The sequence below is a fragment of the Salvelinus alpinus genome, chromosome 29 (genome assembly GCF_045679555.1).
Source record: "Salvelinus alpinus chromosome 29, SLU_Salpinus.1, whole genome shotgun sequence".
Lineage (NCBI taxonomy): Eukaryota > Metazoa > Chordata > Actinopteri > Salmoniformes > Salmonidae > Salvelinus > Salvelinus alpinus.
In genome coordinates, this window is record NC_092114.1 from 34,262,684 (window position 1) to 34,271,996 (window position 9,313).

Genomic DNA, 9,313 nt, shown 5'->3' on the forward strand with positions numbered 1-9,313 from the left:
AGGGATATCCTTGTCTCATCGCGCACCAGCGACTCCTGTGGCGGGCCGGGCGCAGTGCGCGCTAACCAAGGGAGCCAGGTGCACGGTGTTTCCTCCGACACATTAGTGCGGCTGGCTTCCTGGTTGGAGGCGCACTGTGTTAAGAAGCAGTGCGGCTTGGTTGGGTTGTGTTTCGGAGGACGCATGGCTTTCGACCTTCGTCTCTCCCGAGCCCGTACGGGAGTTGTAGCGATGAGACAAGATAGTAATTACTAACAATTGGATACCACGAAAATTGAGGGAAAATTCAAATAAAATAAAATAAGTGACGCCTCACCTTCCTTCTCCGAGTGTCTTCAAATGCGTCTTGAGCTCCCCATTTGTCAGCAAGGGTCTTTGCAGGGACTTTGGCATTCTCAAAATCCTGTCGGAATCCGGACAGGACCTCTATAGTAGGCTAACTGCCCTGTACAGGTCTGCGTCTTTGGCCTGTAACATTTTGGAGACGACGTTCACATTTTCTAAAACCTTAGTCTGCAGAACGACTAAAAAAATTAATAAAAGAATTCCATTTTCTTTTTCAGTGCTGCTGCATCATCCCTCTTATCCTTCTTGTCACTTAAAAGCACAATCTTGGTGAGGGCCTTCATTACGTCCACATATCTATATCTCAGGGCAGCAAGGGACTATGCCCGAAGAAGGTGTATAACAGTTCAACAGTATCATAAAACTGTTAAATCTCTGGCACATTTTTGACAGAGTCGTTGAGAGCCAGGTTAAGATTGTGAGCTGTGCAATGCACATAAACAGTAAGTGGCTCTTTTTCAGATATTCTGGCCTGCACACCCGAATAGATCACACTCATGTTAGCAGCTCCATCATACCCCTGCCCACGACATTTTGAAATATCCAGCCCATTATCCTCTATGCTGCCCAGGATTTTATGTTGAAGCTCAGTTGCTGATGTGTCAGCAGTCTCCAGAAGTCCCCAAAACGACTCTGACGGTCAGATATGTGGCGACATGATTTGTATCCCTTATCACTCTTACATAGAGATAAACTTCGCTTAAGTGGTCTACTTTGGATACATCCGGTGTGGTGTCCATAATAATAGAAAAAAAATTGTGTTTCCTGCATTTCTTCCTGAATGTCACACTTCACTCGCTCGCTCGGCTAAGATATAAATCAGCTCATTTTGGATTTGAGGACTAAGATAGTTAAAGGATCTTGCGGCGCGTTCTAAAAGTTATTTCAAAACTATGTCGTAAAATGACAGCAGTACAATTATACTGAGAAAATCCCCACTGTTGGCCTGCTCCAGCTTTTCACGGTGCCCTCTGAACGCCAAATTACATGATGTAAATGTGAGAGTTACATTAACTATGCGCTCCAACACCAGTCGCCAGAAATTTGCTGCGTTACGCACGCCTCTCTCCATTTCTGCGTCAATAGTGACATTGAGCTTCCATTGCTCATATACCAAACAGGCACCCATGTGAATCTGGGATGTCTCATGACATGCTATTTTGAATGTTAGATGGTGCCAATCTCTCACCCCATTCACCACGCATCAGAGACGAAAGGGGCACACCGATCTCCGAACAGCCAGCAAGGCTCACAATACGCGCAATCTAGCTTGGCCGAATAACATAGCCATGTACGTGGTAATTTGATTCCAGCCTTGGTTGTAGTGGTGTAATTCGACTCGGAAAAACACCACCTTTCGTCATCTCTTGGGAATGGGCCAGTAGGCTTACACGAGCCTAATGCAATAATGTGTCGTTTAACTTTTGCTTCCACATTTGTTGCATAACGCCCCCTGTCAGTTTGATAGGTAAAAAGGCCATCTGTCCCACTTCCACCTGTTTCCTCAGCCGCCACGATTCTAGCCTCACCCTGCTCCTCTTCCTCGCCGCCCGGCCCGGGATAGCTTGTCCGGCCTCTGTCAAAGTTGCTTCTTCTAGCTTGATGGAACAGCTTGGCCTTGGCTCAATTGACCCACAAAAAGCTGCCGCTGGTGATAATAAACCTACATCCTCTTCTGGTCCCGCTACATTGCTTGTGCTAGCAATGGCTGAACTTGAACTGCGTTTGAAAAAATAATCGAATTTAACAAATTTTGATACCTCCTTTGTTTTCTCATTTTTGGCCTTGCTCTTTTAGGCTCCACTTTTGTGTTGATACATTGCTGATTTTTAAATCTGTAATTTTCTAATCTCGACTTTCTTTTTTGTCCATTGTCTCTTGATAGCTAGCTCAACTGTTGCTTAAAACAATGACAGAAACAACAACGCTTGGAGAGTATTTGCACAATGAATCCCAGAATGCATTTCATTATCTTAACATGGTATTGAAACTATTGAATAATATGAGAATGAAGAGCGGGGGTGTATGCTTTATGATTAACGACTCATGGTGTAATCAAAACAATATACAGGAACTCAAGTCCTTCTGCTCACCCGATCTAGAATTCCTTACAATCAAGTGCCGGCCATTTTACCTAGGAAGAGAATTCTCGTCAGTTATAGTCACAGCTGTGTACATTCCCCCTCAAGCAGACACCAAGACGGCCATCAACGAACTTCACTGGACTATATGCGAACTGGAAACCATACATCCTGAGGCAACATTTATTGTAGCTGGGGATTTAAAAAAAGCAAATTTGAGAACAAGTCTACTGCTACTCTAACTTCCACGAGGCATACAAAGCACTCCCCCACCCTCCCTTCGGCAAATCCGACCACGATGCCATCTTGCTCCTTCCGTCTTTAAGCAGAAACACAAACAGGATGTATCAGTGACGAGAAACATTCAACGCTGGTCCAACCAATCAGAAGCAAATCTTCAAGATTGTTTTGATCACGCGGACTTGAATATGTTCCGGTCAGCCTCAGAGAAAAACATTGATCTATACGCTGACTAGGTGAGTGCATTTATAAAAAAGCGCATTGGAGATGTTGTACCCACTGTGACTATTAAAACCTACCCAAACCAGAACCTGTGGATGGATGGCGGCATTCGTGCAAAACTGAAAGGGCGATCCACTGTATTCAACCATGGAAAGAGGTATGGGAATATGTCTGAATATAAACAGTGTAGCTATTCCCTCCGCAAGGAAATCAAACAAGCGAAATGCCAGTACAGGAACAAGGTGGAGTCGCAATTCAACAGCTCAGACACGAGACGTATGTGACAGGGTCTATAGGAAATCACGGACAACAAAAAGAAATCCAGCCACGCCACGGACATCACGCTTCCAGACAAACTAAACACCTTCTTTGTCCGCTTTGAGGATAATACAGTGCCACCGTTGGCGGCCTGCTAACAAGGACTGCCCCCCCCCTCCTTCTCAGTGGCTGACGTGAGTAAAACATTTAAACGTGTTAACCCTCGCAAGGCTGCTGGCCCAGACGGCATCCCTAGCTGCGTCCTCAAAGCATGCGCAGACCAGCTGGCTGGTGTGTTTACGGACAGATTCAATTACTCCTTATCCTAGTCTGTTGTCCCCACATGCTTCAAGGTGGCTACCATTGTTCCTGCACCCAAGAAGGCAAAGATAACTGAACTAAATGACTACCGCCCCGTAGCACTCACTTCTGTCATCATGAAGTGCTTTGAGAGACTAGTCAAGGATCATATCATCTCCACCTTACCAGCCACCCTAGACCCACTTCAGTTTGCATACCACCCCAACAGGTCCACAGACGACGCAATCGCCATCACACTGCCCTATCCCATCTGGACAAAAGGAATACCTATATAAGAATGCTGTTCATTGACTACAGCTCAGCATTCAACACCATAGTACCCTCCAAGCTCATCATCAAGCTGGAGGACCTGGGTCTCAACCCCGCCCTGTGCAATTGGGTCCTGGACTTTCTGACGGGCCGCCCCCAGGTGGTGAAGGTAGGAAACAACATCTCCACTTCGCTGACACTCAACACTGGGGCCCCACAAGGGTGCGTGCTCAGGCCCCTCCTGTACTCCATGTTCAACCATGACTGCGTGGCCATGCACGCCTCCAACTCAATCATCAAGTTTGCAGACGACACAACAGTAGTGGGCTTGATTACCAACAACGACGGTGTCAGGAAAACAACCTCTCACTCAACGTCAACAAAACAAAGGAGATCGTGGACTTCAAGAAACAGCAGAGGGAGCACCCCTCTATCCACATCGAAGGGACAGCAGTGGAGAAGGTGGAAAGTTTTAAGTTCCTCGGCATACACATCACATACAAACTGAAATGGTCCACTCACACAGTGTGGTGAAAAAGGCATAACAGCGCTTCTTCAACCTCAGGAGGCTGAAGACATTTTTCTTGTCACCCAAAACCCTGACAAACTTTTACAGATGCACAATCGAGAGCATCTTGTATCACAGCCTGGTACGGCAACTGCACCACCCTCAACCGCAAGGCTCTCCAGAGGGTGGTGCAGTCTGCACAATGCATCACCGCGGGCAAACTACCTGCCATCCATAACACCTACAGCATCCGGTCACAGGAAGGCCAAAAAGATCAAGGACATCAACCACTCGAGCCACTGCCTATTCACACCGCTACCATCCAGAAGGCAAGATCAGTACAGGTGCATCAAAGCTGGGACCAAGAGACTGAAAAACAGCTTCTATCTCAAGGCCATCGGACTGCCAAACAGCAATCGCTAACTCAGAGAGGCTGCTGCCTAAGTTGAGACCCAATCACTGGCTACTATAACCTTGTCCTCCTATTATGCCTAGCACACAGTGTCCCCCCCGGGTCACCCTGTCCCGTCTTGGCTAAAGGCCCAGTGGGCACAAGTGTGACAGTATGCGTGTGAACAGCCTTTGCAGATGTATTTCTTACACCTGCAGCACGCGGTGTGTGTCTTGGCGTCCTTCTTGGGTGGGCAGAGCTGACACCTCTTCCTCTTACTCGCCCCCAGCGGGGCGGCCGGGCCGGCGGCTTGCTCCCGGGCTTGCGGACGAGCCTCGGCGGCGGCGGCACCCTGTAGGACTTTGACAAGTGCGGACGCGGCTTCGGTGCGGGGAGACGCTGCCTTCTTTGGATCAAGGGCTTCACGAGCGCCTTTCCGAGCTGCTCCAGGAACACCCTCCTCTTGTTCCGCTTCCCAGGCATCCAGTCGGGGTTGATCTCTCGCCATATGACACAGGCGTTGTAGGAGGACACGTCGAGGATGTTGTGGAAGATGACCAGGGGCCAGCGGGCGGTCATCCGTCTGCAGCTGTAGGTCCCGACCACCTTGTCTAGGTTGTCCACGCTGCCCTTGTTGCAGTTGTAGTCTAGGATGAGGGCCGGCTTCCGGTCTCGGCAATCGCTAACGTCGGGCTCCGCGTGCCGTGTGCTCAGAAGTAGCACGTTCTTATTTCTCTTTGCCAGGTAGGACACTAGAGTGGCGGTGGGCGTGAAGGCGAACCTGGAGGACGAGACCTGTCTGCCCTTGGACTGGAGCAGCGCGGGAGGGAGCTCGGGCTTGTTCTTTCGCACCGTGCCCACCATGGTGAGGTTCCTCTCGAGGAGCCGCTGCCCGAGTTCGTAGGAGGTGAAGAAATTGTCACACGTGACGTTGTGACCGCCCGGCAGTCCCTCGGTCATATCGAGGACGACGCGCGCGCCCTGGTTCTTCTCGGGGCCTCCGCCGGCCGCCTTGCCGGTGTACACTTGCATCTTCCAACCGTAGCTGGACTTGGCGTCGCAGGCCACCCACGACTTGATGCCGTATTTGGCCGGCTTGCTGGGAATGTACTGTCGGAAAGGACAGCGTCCTTTCGGCGGGGAGAGGGGAGGGAGAGGAGAGGGAGAGGACATTAGCAGCATCATCGTTACTGGCTCACCATCGGGGCGCACTGCGTTTACGTTACACGCAGCCGCCGCCGCCCATGCTACTGCCGATTGCTACTACTGCCCATGCTACTACTGCCGATTGCTACTACTGCCCGTGCTACTACTGCCCGTGCTCTCTATGCTACACGTACATACACAGATACATAGACTGCTACCGCTCTCTATGCTACACGTACATACACAGATACATAGACTGCTACCGCTCTCTATGCTACACGTACATACACAGATACATAGACGGCTACCGCTCTCTATGCTACACGTACATACACAGATACATAGACGGTACCTCTGAACGGGACCAGTTGTTCGTCCACCGTCACGTCGGGCCCCGGGTTGTAGAGGGCCGGCAGCCGCTCCTCCCACAGGTCCCACACCTCTCTTACGGTCGAATCGCAGCAGCCTCGAGTACTTGTGAAACACCTTGAGCGGCATGGTGGCGCGGAACACGGTCCTGCCGCTCTCGGCGTCCCACAGGCTGGCCGCTGCCTCGCCTCGGGACCTGTAGACGCCGGCTATGATCAGCAGCCCTACGTAGGCGCGCAGGTCGGTGGAGTCCATGGGTCGCCAGCCGTCGCCGTATTTTCTCACCCCCTGCAGATTCGTCATGTCCACAATTATCCTTTCTATCGCCGGTGTGACAAACAGCCGGAAGGTGGACGCGATGTCGAGGGCTCGCGACGCGGCGTAAGCCGTGGGGCACGGCGTCACGGCGGGGCCGGGCCGGTGGATGGCGCGGGGCCGGTCTGTGCCGCGATAGGCCACGGAGGACCATTTGATTTTGCCGTTTTCTCCCTTTCTCGCTCTGGCTCTCTGGCTCGCTCTCGCTCTCTGTCTCTGGCTCGCTCTCTGTCTCGCTCTCGGGCAGCGGCCGCGTCTCCCTCTCGCTCTCCCTCTCGCTCTTCCTCCGAAGAGGAGCACGACCGCGAGGCCGAGTCGTCTTCGTAGTCGTCCGCGTCGCGCTCGGGGTTGTATTCCTCACCGTCTTCATCTTCCGAAACGTCCTCCTCTTCGGAATCGCAGTAGTCTTCTTCGTCTTCTTGGTCGACGCTGGAGGATATCTGTTCCAGGACCTGAGCCGCGCTGAAACCAGGACTGCGAGGCGTCGTAGGCGGAGGGCTCATGCTCGGCGGGGTCGTATTCCTCCTCGTCGTCGTCCTCGTCGTCGTCCTCATCGTCCTCATCTTCTTCTTCTTCTTCCTGACAATATTAGTAGCCTCTCTACGCCCTGCTTACGGTGGCCACGTGAATGGGACGAGGCACGCGAATGGACGAGGCGCGTTGTCGGCAGTGCCTGCTCCTTCGGCCCTTCGGCCCATCCGGTACGCTCGGCTGGCCTCCCCGTGTGATAGCACCGAGGTCCGAGTTGTTGGGGACAACTGGTGCCTGCCAGGGTCACTCTGACCCGGCCCAGACAGAGGGGAACAACTCCTAACACAGGACCGGGGTCACTCTGACCCAGCCCAGACAGGGGTAGGAGGGTTACAACATACACCTTGTTAACGCTGCCAGGGTCACTCTGACCCCAGCCCCCGGGACAGAGGGGAACAACTCATAACACAGGGCCTACAACAGGGCCCGGGTCACTATGACCCGGCCCACACAGGGGTAGGAGGGTGAAACGCTGGTCACCCACATCTGCGACCAACTTTTTCAGAAAGTATGATGCTAGAACACCAGTTATCATTTCTGTGCACTTTGTCCTGTGCATTTTGAAGTGGGTAGCAGCAGTGGAGTCTGAGAAAGAAGCTCTACATGCTTCTCCAATGCAGCATGGAACAGTGTTCAGCGATAGCTAATGCCATGGTGGCCTCAGCCTTTTTTGCAGTCAATTTCTTTTTTACCATAAATGGCAGCTTGTTTTGGGTGGAACCATTATAAGACTTAGCCTTTTGAGTATGTTTTTGAGTTGTCATGTGTTTTTTACATCACTATGTTTGGTGTAGAAATCAGCCTTACAATACAGGCAGTATGCCCGTGTATCATCACCAATAAATGGCTTCAACCAGCCTTTGAATTCAGGGTTTGATTCCCACTCCTTTCTGTATTTTTGAGTGTACAGTTTAGACTGAGACATGAGCTAGCCAGCTAGATGTTTAGCTTATGTCACAGAGAGGCACACACACAGTGGACAAGGTGAGTAAGTGACTGAGGCTGTGTGAGTCAAATGCAGTGATTTATTTTTGTTATTTTAGACAAAGACCATTTTACATTTACATCCCGTCCTGAATGTAAGCCAGGGCGAGATCATCCAGGGGCGGCTTCCCGCATGCGAGATTCATTTGCAGTCAGGACGCGGAGGGGTGAACATCCAGCTGCAGTCAGAGCAGGAGGAGGGACTGCTGCGCGAGGACTGGGCCACCTGTGAGTGCTTCGGGACGGGGTGGGTCCCACGGCAGCACCCGCTGCTCGTTGAGAAGAGTAAGAACGATACGTGCTTTCACGTCAGTCTCCAATAACACCAGAAAGTCGCTAGTCGATTTTTTGAAAATGTGTCGCTAGAGGGGTCTTAAAACTCGCTAAATATAGCGACTAGGTCGCTAAGTTGGCAACACTGCACCGCTTACTCAAACCGGGCTTGTAACTGCACGTTCATATCACACATAGCTAGTCGAACGCAAAAATCTTCATTGCGAAAATGCTGAAACATCAATCCATCGGCGAGTCAGTGCTACGTGTTCATTTTTGCCAAAAACGAAAGAAAAATCAACCTACAAATTCAGCTTGCTATGGCGTGAAATGGGCTATTAGAAGTTATCTTACGCATATCGTTTCTTCGGTGTGCTTATCAATCCACCAACCCCCCTCACTCCTATCGATAAAAATATATTTATTAAATTATACATTTTTCCTGTGTTTGAAGTTTCAATTGCATCCTGTGATTACTAAATGTGTTGTGTGATACACTACATGACCAAAAGCATGTGGGCATTAATATGGACTTGGTCCCCCCTGAGCTGCTATAGCGATTAGGCCAAGCTTCGCAGTCTGCCCAATTCATCCCAAAGGTGTTCGAGGGGGTTGAAGTCAGGGCTCTGTGCAGGCCAGTCAAGTTATTCCACACCGATCGACAAATCATTTCTGTATGGACCTTGCTTTGTGCACAGGGATATCGTCATACCGAAACAGGAAACGGCCTTCCCCAAACTGTTGCCACAAAGTTGGAAGCACAGAATAATCTAGAATGTCATTGTATGCTGTAGCATTAAGATTTCCCTTCACTGAAACAAAGTGTCCTAACCCAAACCATAAAAAACAGCCACAGACCATTATTCCTCCTCCACCAAACTTTAGTTGCTACTATGCATTCGGGCAAGTAGCGTTCTCCTGGCATCCATCAAACATAGATTCGTCCATTGGATTGCTAGATGGTGAAGCGTGATTCATCACTCCAGAGAACGCGTCTCCACTGCCCAATGGTGGCGAGCTTTACACCACTCCAACCAACGCTTGGCATTGCGCATGCTGATCTTAGGCTTGTGTGTGGTT

General features: G+C 50.6%; 1 pseudogene; it reads right to left on the reverse strand.

Annotated features, from left to right (window-relative positions):
• Positions 1 to 4,739: 4,739 nt before the first annotated feature.
• LOC139558899 (piggyBac transposable element-derived protein 4-like) lies at positions 4,740 to 6,948 on the reverse strand (annotated as a pseudogene).
• Positions 6,949 to 9,313: the final 2,365 nt, after the last annotated feature.